A 14,168-nucleotide genomic window follows, 5' to 3' on the forward strand; every position below is an offset into this window, starting at 1 on the left:
AATACGTCGAAAACCAGCTTTTCATAAGCAGCTTTGCCAACGTGGACTACACCTTATAACGCGTGGGCGTGAGTTAAAAGGTAGCCTAGACTTTTAGGTTCAAACTACTTCCATAACTAGTTTTGTTGAAATCAGTTCAATATTTCGGCCGTAAAAACGTAACAGACAGACTCAATTACGTTCGTAGCTTTTAAAATATAACGTTACAAAAGTAAATTCCAAACATCTTTAAAGGAGGATAACGTTTTTAACTGACATATCCGGTATCGATGAACCTTAAATTTTTTAAGTTTGTTTATCGATTTAAAGATTTAATTCGTGTTTTGGCTTTCTGTTTTTCATTTAACTTGAAAAACCGCCGTTCAAATTCAAATTCAATTCAAATTCAAATTCAAAATCATTTATTTCAACTTCGATGTCAGTATGACACACTTGTTGAATGTCAAAATACAAATAACAATGTTAACTCTACCACCGGTTCCAAAAAAAGCCACAGTCCTGAGAAGAACCGGCGAAACAAACTCAGCGGGCTTTTTTTTTGTTTTTTCTCAAATATTTTCTTTTTTTTAAATAAATAAAAATATTTACAATAAAGGAAAAAACAAGTCAAAAAATACAATTAAAAAATAATAATAATAACGAAAAATGAAAAGGCCAGGAGCGAGCGCCTCATTCCCACGTAGTGCCATCTGGTAAATAATCCTTAACTTTATAATATGCCTTGTTGCACAAACGTTCCTTAACAGTTTTCTTAAATCTATGAACAGGTAGTAATTGAACGTTTAGTGGGATCTTGTTGTAAAGTTGTACACCCCGCCCTCTAAAATAGTTGCTAATTTTCTTAATTCGAGCCGCCGGCAACGCAAGCCTATGTTTGTTCCTAGTGTTCACATTGTGCAAATCGCAGACTCTGGGGAATTCTTCAATGTTTTTACCATTGTCGTTACATTCGAGACGTTTACAATGTGCTCCGGTAACCACTTAAGATCAGATGGGCGGTGAATTCCTCTGTGAAAATGAATAAAAATTAATATAATGTATTAAGCTGAAAGGATTATCATAATCTGCTTGTACAATTTCGTTTGACATAAAGCTATAACAGAAAACCAGAAATACTTACAAATTTATACATTTTATATTTTATTTACAATATTCGTGTTCGATAACAATAACTTTCAAAAAATTTAACAAAGAACGGTTATACAAAATTTCAACACATTTCTAGATTAAATCAAATTAACTAACTGCGGCTTAAAAATTATTAATTATAATGAAACTGATAAAATACGAACAGAGGTAAGTACCTACTTCTTAATAAAAGAAAATTATTATCTTTATCTTAAATATTATCTTTTACAAAATTTTGAATATTATTATCATTTGATCATTTTGGTGAGCAAGCATTTTGTACGATTGTAAAATTCAAATGAACATACAAAGCTAAAAAATCGGAAAAAATAATAATGATGGAAAAGAGTAACTCATTGCAGTTCGCAAGTGTTTTCTAAGCGCTGTGACCTGTCCTTCTTCAAACAAGATTTTTACAGAGTACTAAGCGGAAAGCGGTTTTTTTTTTATTGCTTAGGTGGGTGGACGAGCTCACAGCCCACCTGGTGTTAAATGGTTACTGGAGCCCATAGACATCTACAATGTAAATGCGCCACCCACCTTGAGATATAAGTTCTAAGGTCTCAGTATAGTTACAACGGCTACCCCACCCTTCAGACCAAAACGCATTACTGCTTCAAAATAGGCGGGGTGGTGGTACCTACCCGTGCGGACTCACAAGAGGTCCTACCACGAGTGGCTGTCCCCCTGACATTGCTATTTACCTAGGACAACGGTAACCACTCACCATCATCATTATCCTTGTCTGCCCACAATGATAAGCTTCAACACTTTTAATTAGGTCGAAGAAATCCCGAAATTTTCGAAATGCCTCCTCTCTTTACCTGCGATTTGAAATATTATACAATAAATATTTGAATACCAAATATTTCACTTAAACAATTTCCATTCTTTCTGCTTCAATATCATCGGCGTTAAGCCAATTGAAATATATATTGCCTTATATAGAAAAAGATGCTCTGCACATAATAATGTAATATGTGCGTTTTTTTTTATTGCCCTTGTAGGCAGGACGAGCATACGGCCCACCTGGTGGTGAGTGGTTACCGTCGCCCATAGACTTCAGCAATGCCAGGGGCAGAGCCAAGCCGCTTTTTTTTACTTGTTTATCCGACGAGCTTTAACTTTATACTAGTGGTCCTACAGTAGTCGAAATTCGACTTTAATTAATTGTTGTACACTATTATGATACTATTGTCAAACAGTCAAAGACTATTATATTATACTCGTACTTCTATAATCACAGATTAATAATACACTTAAACAAATATTACATAATAAAGACAAACAATATTTAATCTATTCTCAATTTGACCACAGACTATACGCAATAAGAAAAGTTTGACAATAGTCAATGTATGCGTGTGTGTGTCAAATACATGGTAGTGTGTGTAATGTTTTCTTTATTGATTTAATGTATATTTTATGCATTATTTAAAAAAAAGTTAGCATTGTGCACTTCTTCTCTATATTCTCTATAAGCGTGGAAAATTTCATACTCCTCCGTCGGCGCAATTTTCGTAAAAAGGGATACAAAGTTTTTGCTTCACGTATTAATATATATTTATTTATTTATTTATTTATTTATTTATTTATACTTTATGCACAAAACAAAACTTGTACACAGGCGGACTTAATGCCATGGGCATTCTCTTCCAGTCGACCATAGGGTGGTGCAGAGATAATGCATGGTAGGTGCATTGACAAAAAAAATAACAAACAACAACAACAAAACAAAAAAAAAGAACAAACTCAAAACAAAAATCTTCCTTAAAATAATATCTCAGTATTATAGAATACATATACTACAATTCAATATACCTATGTATAAAAATAGTAAAATACATACATACACATAATTACACACAATAATATACACATGAAAATACACAATTTAGTATTATAGTTAAGAATGGCTAAAAGTAAATATATATATATATATATAATATAATAATAATAATTGAAAAATGAAATAAACTAGTTTGGAGATGATTCTTCCAGTTTTTTGTGGATGTGTTCGCGAACTTTGAGTTTAAAAGTAAAGCGATTGCTGATCATCCTGATTTCTTTGGGAAGCGAATTCCATAATATTATGGACTGTACAAAGAAAGAAGAATGTAAAAAATCTGAGCGATGGATAGGACATTGTAAGAGACGATTATGTGAAGAACGTAGAATTTTGTCATGGCTTGCGTTCAAGTATTTAAAATGCGATTTTAAGTAAGAGGGTGAAGAGGCAGAGTCCAAAAGAGAAAACAAGGTAGTAAGCGCTCTCTCCTCTCTACGCTGACGGATCGGTAACCATTTCAGACGAGTTCGATGCGCGGACACATGGTCATATTTTCTAAGATTGAAAACGAATCGAATGCAATTATTGAGAAGGCGGTCTAGTTTGTTGAGGAGATCTGCATTCAGGTCATAGTAACACACATCACCGTAGTCTACCATAGGGAAAATTAAAGTCTGCACAAGCATGGCCTTTACATTTGATGGTAGCATATTTTTTAGCCGATAGAGAGATCGCAAGGTCCTGATGACTTTTTGACTGATGGATGTTACTTGCGCTCTCCAACCAAGTGTAGTGTCAATGTGTAATCCAAGATTTTTCACGTTTCGGCTAAAGGGGATGATTATGTCATTGAAAACAACAGGCGGCAGCTTAAAATTACTGATCTTACTCATATTTCGATGGCTACCAACAATTAACGCCTGGCATTTGGTAGGATTCACCGCCAGACCAAACCTATCGGACCAATTTTTGATTGATTTTAAATCATTGTTTAGTTTGGTAATAGCATCCGATATGTGATCAACATCGGTTTGTGCGTACAGTTGTAGATCATCGGCGTAAAGATGAAATGCACACCGTAACTCAGGGGTGAGAAAATTTATAAAAATTGAAAACAAGAGAGGAGAGAGGACACCGCCTTGTGGGACGCCAGATTCAAGATTACACCAGTTTGATGAGAGTTCGTCATTACGAACAGATTGCTGACGTCCCTGAAGATAGGAAGAGAACCAATCCAACGCCCCTTTTGAGACGTTGAGATGAGAGAGGATGGAAAGAAGGATATCGTGACAAACGGTGTTAAACGCGTTTGAGAAATCAATCAAAACTAGTATAGTGATTTTGGATTCTTCCAAGCCCACCCTGATATCACCTGTCACTTTCAGAAGCGCGGAAATGGTGCTGTGGCCTGGTCTAAACCCAGATTGAAAAGGGCTAATTAGGGAATTATTAAATATAAATCGAGAAAGCTGCTTATGGACACAGATCTCGAGCACTTTGGATAGGAAGGGTAAGATTGAAATTGGGCGAAAGTGATTAGGAACAGAAGGGTCAGGAATTTTAGGTAGGGCACGAACATAAGCTCTGCGCCATAGGAAAGGAAACTCTCCAGAGTCAAGAGAGAAGTTAATAATATGATAAATTGCAGGTAGGAGACAGTCTAGGATAGTTATAATCATGCGGCGACATATGTTGTCATATCCCACCGCATTAGATTTAATGGAAAGTATCACTTTTCTTATCTCAGAGGGGGCAACTGGAAAGAGCTGAAAGGGGACAACATCTGGACGCCTTAGGCCAGACAAATAAGCTAACGTTTGATTTTTAGTTAAGGGATCTATCACGGAGGATGTGGAGAAGTGTCGGTTGAGATCATCTAATTGAATAATATTTGGAATGTCCAAACGTCGCGATCTGCCGATACCCAAAGTTCCGAGAAATTTCCAAACATCGGCAGGAGAAGAAGAAGCGATATTATCCAGAATGTGGCGGCGCTTGGCATTGCGTATCATTTGATTACACCTATTCCTAGCAGACTTAAAAAGGACCCAATTATCTTCGATGCGATTCTTTTTGTATTTTCGAAAAGCGCGATCTCTGCGACGCATGGCCATCTTAACTCCTTCAGTCATCCACGGTGCAGGCGTTCGTTTCAGTTTTACTTTTCTAATTGGGGCATGGATATCGTATAATTTGATTACGATATTATTGAAAATTTCGACTTTGTGATCAACTGATGCAGCATCTACTAGGGGATCCCAGTTTATCTCGGCTGCATCATTTCTGAGTTTTTCAAGATCCATGCGAGCAAAGCAGCGCCTGTGCAGGGTCTTGGGAATAGGTTTTGGGGATTTAAGGATATAGGTAAGAAAAATTAGGTCATGATGAGAGAACCCTGGAGCAGAATGTTGACCATGAGAGGAAACTAAGGAAGGATTCGAGGTAAGGATTAAATCGAGCCAGGTGTCTTCACCGACGGTATTTAGGTGCGTAGCTTGTAGTTGCATTAGATGAAGAGTAGCTGATTCAATGATTTGAAGAAGCTTCTGGGATCTAGGGGAATTACCAGAAAGGATATTTGTGTTGAAGTCACCCATGATGATAAGATGTGCGTACTCAGAGCCCAAAGATTCTAATACTGTTTCGAACTCAGTAAAGTAATCAATATTAGGGGGACAATAGGTGACACCAATTACAGTTTTTACTCTCTTAACACAAACCTCAAGAAAAAGAAACTCCGCACTAGAGTTGGTAGAAGAAGAAGACAATATTTTATATGGAAACGTGCTGCGGAGATAAATGGCCACACCACCTCCTCTACCGACCGTTCTATCATTACGGATAAGAATAAAACCTGGGAGAGAGAAAGAGGTCGACAGGAGAGTAGGCTTGAGCCACGTTTCGGATATCAGGATGACGTCGACGTTGGTATTGTAAAATGTATGATACAGTTCGCTATAATGACTGGCTACACTCTGTGCATTGATGTGGCATACGTTGAACTGGCAGCCAGATTTGTGGTCAAAAGTATGTCGTAAGAAGTCACCCAGGGTGTCGGTGGCTGAACCAAAACTTTCCTCTCCAGAAGACGTACTGGATTCGTTTGCAGAAAAAAAAGAATCATCATCAGTATCTGATACACCCATGGAGTTAATAAGTACCTACAACTGGAGTGCTGTCTAATGCCGAGAAATCGGTCTCGAAAGAGAATACTTTTTGGTCGCGGTGTCCTTGTCTAATGTGGTGACCATATAAAATTTATTTATAGGACAAAATTATACGCATGCATCAGTTTTGAATTTACCTTAAGTAATTCTGTGTAGTCCTATGTAAATACAAAACACGTGCTTGCAACAGTTTATTTATGTAAATTCAATTTTAAACATTGCTTCGTCGTCATGGTGACTTTTTTTCGACGCTTTTTTTTGGAAATTGCTGCGATGTCGAAAATCTAGCACTGAGTTTTGTTACAAACATCATTACCTCAGTTCTATTACTTAAACTTCTTCAAACTCATGTTTAACGTCCGAATACTCAACCGCGACTTGAATATTATGTTGAACTTAATTACGCAATTCCTACTTTAATGTACTGGCTAAGTGGGCCGTGCAAATTAATATTTGACTCACTGAGTGAGACACAACACACATGGTCTGCGCGTATCGGGTGCTCTTTTCCTACATTCACATCTTCAATTGATTTAAAATTGCTTGTATTTTTACTTCTGTGCTATTTTCATGACACGTATATATTAAGTCTACTAGTTATATTTTAAGAAATACAACACAATGGGTAATAAAATGAAATGAACTGAAATTCATTTATTTGTTATATGTAGACAATTAAATAACTCTTAAATGACAAGTCAATACACATAACGCAATACACATAGTACTTGATCTCTATTTACAAAATATTGGTTATATTATATAATATTATAATGAAAAAAAAATCTCACATTTTAAAAATATATGCTCACACTAGTAAAAATTTATCAATGAATCTGACATATGGACGGATATTCCACAAACTGGAGAGGATTCTCGCTTAAAACCACTTACAATATAAGTGTTCACCATAATTACACGGAAACTTTCACGATTTTCGAAAAAAAACAAGCCACAAGCTGTATCAGTGCCCTTTTAACTTCGAACTACAAACGTAAATAGACGCCATTTTTCTTTTAATCCATTCATAGCTTTTTTTCGGTGATGCCAACAATTAATCTGGCTTCCCATCAAATTCAACATGAAAACCATCAGAAATTTACGTACCTACCATTAAATTTTCCATTAAACAGAGTTTTTATTAATATAGAACAATTTTTTTTTTTGTTAATGAGCTTTATTAATATATGATGTTCTACTAAAAATCAATATATATCATATAATCAATACTTCTTATATAATTTAATTTAATAAATTGTCATCATCAGAAACTAATTTCACCATGACTTTGTACGTTTCTTTTGAACCAATTTAATTTTTGACGTTGATGGAAATTCTAAATTGTCGCAACATTTTCTAGTTAAGTTTAAGTCACATCGTTTAAATAATAAGTATTTAGATATATTATTGTCATAAAATGTTTAAAATCCTGTAAAGTAGATTGATTTTAACCTTTTCGATAATTTTCAACAACGCCCAAGCTACTAAAAAATCCACTAACCACTAAAAGCCATTTTTGATAACTAAGACAGCGGTCCAAATTACGAGATTTTGTGGAAAATCCTCTAAGCTAGCAACACTGCTTTTTGTTTGTAAAATGTGCGAGAGGGACACCACCACTTAATAATCATTCTCTTTTCAGACCGTTTTTCCTTACATCTTTTGCTATTTAAAAATAAACTTTAAGCCATAGGGATAAAGTATATTTTTAGTTTTTATGTCAAACGAAGTAAGCACTCCAGTTAGAATAGTAACTCTATGGATACACCTGATACAAAAGACATAAATAATAAAATTAGAAGAAAAACAAAAAAAAAAAAAAAAAAAAATGTGTCTATGTGTAAAACAAACTAATCTATATAAATAAACTAATCTATACAAATATATACTAATCTATATTAATATATACTAATCTATATTAATATATACTAATCTATATAAAAATAATCTATAAAAAAAAAAAAAAAACTATCAAAAAATATTATAAATAACAATTTGGTAAGATACAATCTATATGCATTAAAAACCAAAGAGAGAAAAAAAAAATTATTAATAACAAACAAAAATGAATAAAGCGTATATCTCAACACCACCTGCCAGCTAACACCAATATAAAATATAGAAGATGTAAATTAAATTCAGTGAACATCAAGAAACATTTAGAAAGCATTACAAAATATAAACAAAATCCAAAACACAAAACAATAGAACAACTACACTACGTCTGGTACGTTTAAGTAGTCTGTAACTGATTTTATACCAAAATACGAATGTTTTAAACTGTGTCATTAACCACCAACTTCATTGGACTGAATGAAAACAGAACAAATAACAATAAAATTATTGGAATAGAACTTAATTTATACAAACTTAAAACTACTTACCTAAAAGTAATATACAGATACTACAGAAAAAAAGAAAAACAAAAAAAAAAGATGAAATAAATGACATAATAAAAATACACACACACTTTTACTACATCGGTATGGTAATTTTCGAGTTGCCTATCAAAAGAACATTAAAGCACCATTACTTCCGAATTTTATGTTTTAGATTTCCTGCCTCATCACTCTTTCCACTCACATGAGATGCCACTGAAGCTTTTGGAAACTTCAACAGCAAAGGGCTCAGCTCTTCCATAGCTGTTACCTTATGACGTGTTCCATTAGTTGTCTTGATAACTATGATTCCATCCTGGGTCCAGCAGGATCGCATTCCGAAGTGAGCTCTTGCCTTGATAAATATGGACTGCCTGGGCTTTGTCAAAAACTCCTTCAATGAAATTGAACAACCCTTTAGGTTAGACTTTGCTCTCCAAACATTGGATTTAATGTTTTCATTAGTGAACCTCACAAGAATGGGCCTGTTATGCTCCTGACTTCGCGCACCAAGTCTGTGGCATTCTTTTATGGAAGAAGAAGACACATTTTTCAAGGCCAACTTATTATTTAGCACATTTAAGATGACTGAAGTGCAATCCTCTCCGTCAACCTCGGTACATCCCTGGAAAAGCAAAGTCTTGCGTCGCTGCCGAGTCTCCAGACTATCAATCTGCTTCATGCACTCTCCGATTTGTGTCCGGAGCAGCCCAAGTATGCTAAAGACCAACTCTCTGAACGTACGGAACTCTTCAGCAACTTATATAGATGACTATTGTTACGTAGCTCCTTCAACGTACGGTACATAACCCTTTGGTTTTACAGTCCTGAAAGAGTGTGAAAGGTATTCACGTTAGCATAGACGGGTAACATCAGGTAAGCCATGAGCTATACAATTTCTACCGAAGAAAACCTCTAAAGTTTAGCGGAAAAAAAACTATTTCAATTAAAAAAAACTACCTACGCGCGAGCCTACGTCCCCTGGCGATATTCAACATTTAGTAATAAGTCTAGTCGCTGTGAAATATTTCGTATTAAAATAAACAGATCACGGATTCTAAAATCTTTTGCTAATTTGCTAAATAGCTCGCCCATTGATTTGCCTTTGTATTAAATGTATTTCTGGATACATTAATTGCCCTGATATTTCCTGATAATTAACAGCTTTATCAAATTAACACAATTAACTAGGCTATTAACAGATTTAAGATGTTTTCGTTAAAATTTTATTAGAATATATTATGATTTTATTATTCTAAGAACAAAATCAAGAAACGTTAAAAATAAAATTGTTCTCTCCTCCTCCTCGTCGCCGTATTCCTTAATTCTGAGGGTCGTGACCACCCTTTTGTATCACTTTCTCTCGCACGATTTAATTGCATAATATATGTAAATGTAAGATAAGATGTACCATATAAATTTATAGAATATTTTTTTATTTATTGATCTCTTATATATTTTCTATCCTAAAGATATAGTTGAGATCAATCAATAAGTTATTTTTTGAATTACTTCAATTAATAATAAATGTACGAACATGTGAAATTGGATCGTCAGAACTTCGGCGTAGTAAAGAACAATATTGTCACAGCGAATTTGCGTGATTCTGAATGTATTTGACGCGTTTGTATTTCTATTTAGAAACAGCAGTATTTCCAAAGTATAAAAAGTTAAAGTATAAAAATTGAAATAAAGTTAAATGTTCTCTCAGATACCATTACGATTACTTAGAAAATCGAGAAAGTATTTTAAAAGTTATAGAGATAATAGAGAAAATATAGATATTATATAGATTGTGTTGTTTTGAAGATGAATTACGGATCGAAATTCGCAAAATCTCAGAATGGTTATTATTGAATAATAAATATAGTTCCGCGTGGGTAATGTTATGTTAATGCTGCTCTGATGAGATTATATATAGCTTTTAATTTTTGCTTTTTATGTTGTTTGGTTGTTTCCACTTTCTAAAAAAATTTTGTAAGTACCTACAGGAAAATTCACTTGAACTTTTCCTTCGCTAAGTATTACCGAGCACTCATAGTCTTCATCATCCAATAATATTATGTTAAGAATAATTCTAAGATTGGCTTTTATTATGACGATTTTATTTTGCCTAAAAGATATATTATAGAACGTTGTAATGTAATGGTTTTATTGTTGACGGATTCGGATCAAATTTACGTGTCGTACTCACGTTTGGATGTACTGACGTTAACATGTCATGTTAAAGAGTAGATAGGACATCCCGAAGATTTTTCATAACCCTAAGAACTCTAACTTTCACTACAAACGATGATAATAGGTATACGTATCTTTTGTATATAATAGAATAATATCTGTAATGTCACTTTTGTCTTAACACAAAAGTACATAAAAAAAATCGTAATTCATCCAACTCGGCCGATTGGATGGTGAAAATTCTTATTTCAATAATATCATCATATTTATCAATTCGTAAATCATTAAGTATACTTGTTAATATACTATTAAAGTCTTCAATGCCCAATAGGCTAATATAACCACTGAGTATAATTACTGGTGGTAGGACCTCTTGTGAGTCCGCACGGGTAGGTACCACCACCCCGCCTATTTCTGCCGTGAAGCAGTAATGCGTTTCGGTTTGAAAGGCTGGGCAGCCGTTGTAACTAAACTGAGACCTTAGAACTTATATCTCAAGGTGTGTGGCGCATTTACGTTGTAGATGTCTATGGGCTCCAGTAACCACTTAACACCAGGTGGGCTGTGAGCTCGTCCACACATCTAAGCAATTAACAAAGAAAATATATATATGATAACCTAAAATATATTCAAATACGAATTCGGTGATCTTTAATTCTTTAACAACTAATTTTTTGACAGCTGATAGTAGAACGTTGATAGTCCTATGATAGGTTTATGTACCTACCTATCTTCTTTTGAGTATAAATCGTAAAAAATGCAATATCCCGCGGCAAAATACAGACTCGATTGTGCCATTTCGTTCAAAGCACTCAAGATATTATTTTCAATATACAACTCAATCGGTGCGATCAGATATACAGCCGGCATTGGGAAAATATTTAAAGCAATGCTCATGAACGATCCACAGCTCGCATTCAAAGTATTTATTTAAAAGAGATATGAACGCATGTAAACTGTTCACAGCGCCATTTGTACAAATTAAAATGTTTAATTAAAATTGTTTTTCGATTTCATATTAGAACGTATGAGTATGCTTAAGATTATTGTTGAAATCGAATGCTGTACACAAGTAACAATTAAACAAGTAGCAATTAAAACTAATACAATTTTGAAAAAAAAAAAGAAATGTATAGGTATAATAATTTTTATCTATATATATAAAAATGAATTGCTGTTCGTTAGTCTCGCTAAAACTCGAGAACGGCCTTACCGATTTGGCTAATTTTGGTCTTAAACTATTTGTGGAAGGCCAGAGAAGGTTTGAAAGGTAGATAAATACGAAAATGCTAGGGATTAGATAAAAATAACAATTTCGTTTTTCCTTTGATGTGTCCCCCGTCGGACGGATTCCTTTTGTTTCTATTAAGTTTATTTTATACAAAAGCTTAGGTCTTTTATTTATCGATTGAGGCACTACGAAGTCTGCCGGGTCAGGTAGTAAAATATAAAAAATTGAATAAGCAATCTTAACAATAAGGCCCTCAGGTTTCAATTATCCTGTTAATTAAGCAGAACCAACCTCAAGCTACAAACAGACAGGTAAGCTGATTTTCCGCATCTTTAATTATATCATCCCTGTATCGTTACTGAAAAAAGATTTTATCAAAAAAGATCCCCTTAAAGAGGATTTGCGCAATTAAAATGAAGAACGAGATCTCTGTAAGGGGAACGAATATTTTTTTATATTTGTCTTTTGAATAAACTTCAGGGTACAAATCGCATGAAATTTCTGATGAAGTTAAAATTTATACGTAATCAAAATGAGAGAGATAATTTTCATTTTCATTAAACTTTACAAAGTACACGTGTGAATTCAGACATCGTTTCGACTAATAGACTGATGACAAACGATCATTTTTTAAACACGATCACTGGTGGTACTGTGTTTAAACAATTGTAACATATGTTTGAACACAATTTCAAAAAGATTTTTATTTTTTTTATTACTTAGATGGGTGGACGAGCTCACAGCCCATCTGGTATTAAGTGGTTACTGGAGCCCATAGACATCTACAACGTAGACGCGCCACCCACCTTGAGATACAAGTTCTAAGGTCTCAGTATAGTTACAACGGCTGCCCCACCCTTCAAACCGAAACGCATTACTGCTTCACGGCAGAAATAGGCAGGGCGGTGGTACCAACCCGCCCGGACACACAAGTGGTCCTACCACCGGTAATAAGATGAGATCTTAGAACTTATATCTCAAGGTGGGTGGCGCATTTACGTTGTAGATGTCTATGGGCTCCAGTAACCACTTAACACCAGGTGGGCTGTGAGCTCGTCCACCCATCTAAGCAATAAAAAAATATATTGGAATTGCGTTCAAACATATGTTACAATTGTTATAAGCCTTGTTTATTTTTAAGCCTTTTTGAATAGACGAAGGCTAATGTACACTGATAATTTTAAGCATATCAATATTCTCATAAACTTGATATTTATCTTTATCTGCCTTCACATGTGAAAGCAAACCCCAAGACATAATAACAGGGATTTCTTAAACAAGTCACATATCAAAACAACGATAACATGATTTTGTAGTCGTAATTTTATTTTTATTTTTTTTATTGCATAGATGTGTGGACGAGCCCACAGACATCTACAACGTAAATGCCACCACCCGCCTTGAGATATGAGTTCTAAGGTCTCAGTATAGTTACAACGGCTGCCCCGCCCTTCAAACCGAAACGCATTACTGCTTCACGGCAGAAATAGGTAGGGTGGTGATATCACCCGTGCGGACTCACAAGAGGTCCTACCACCAGTAGTAGTCTAAGGCACAAGGTAGATAAGGCACTTGTACGCGCATCCAGTGATGAAACTATGCAGCATCTTATATCCCGGGTGCCGATTCGAAAACGACTTCGACAATGAAAGAATTCGTGAAGAAGAAACATCGTGTGTTCAATACAATCTGCCAGAATTATAAATTTACTTAATTGTTTTTAGTATGGCATATTGTGAGCACTTACGTATTGCTTTCCTGCCTATTTCGTGTCGTTATCATGCCTATTTCAACGGTAAATAAATTACGTATTCCGGTTTGAGTAGTGCGAAAATCTCTAGATATGTTAATACATTGTAATATATCTAGGAGTCGGGAAAACCGAAGAAAACACTTGAATCGATTCGTTTCAGACTTCGATCTTATGTTTTTTTTTTTATTTATTACTTAGATGGGTAGACGAGCTCATGGCCCATCTGGTGATAAGTGGTTACTGGAGCCCATAGACATCTACAATGAAAATGCGCCACCCACCTTGAGATATAAGTTCTAAGGTCTCAGTATAGTTACAATGTTTCAAGGTGGGTGTATTTTGAAGTCGCTGTGGCCTAAAGGATAAGAGGACCGGTGCACGAATCCATGTAGCTAGGCACCAGTGTTCGAATCCCGCAGGCGGGTACCAATTTTTCTAATGAAATACGTACTTAACAATTGTTCACAATTGACTTCCACGGTAAAGAAATAACATCGTGTAATAAAAATCAAACCCGCAAAATTATAATTTTCGTAATTACTGG

General features: G+C 34.8%; 1 long non-coding RNA gene across 1 annotated transcript; it reads left to right on the forward strand.

Moving 5' to 3' along the window:
* Positions 1 to 8,055: 8,055 nt before the first annotated feature.
* Positions 8,056 to 9,525, forward strand: LOC134199004 (uncharacterized). Its single transcript, XR_009973319.1, has 2 exons — positions 8,056 to 8,311; positions 8,638 to 9,525. It is a non-coding gene; the product is annotated as an uncharacterized LOC134199004 (long non-coding RNA).
* The last annotated feature ends 4,643 nt before the right edge of the window (positions 9,526 to 14,168 follow it).

This window comes from Bombyx mori, chromosome 6 (genome assembly GCF_030269925.1).
Source record: "Bombyx mori chromosome 6, ASM3026992v2".
Taxonomy (NCBI): Eukaryota; Metazoa; Arthropoda; class Insecta; order Lepidoptera; family Bombycidae; genus Bombyx; species Bombyx mori.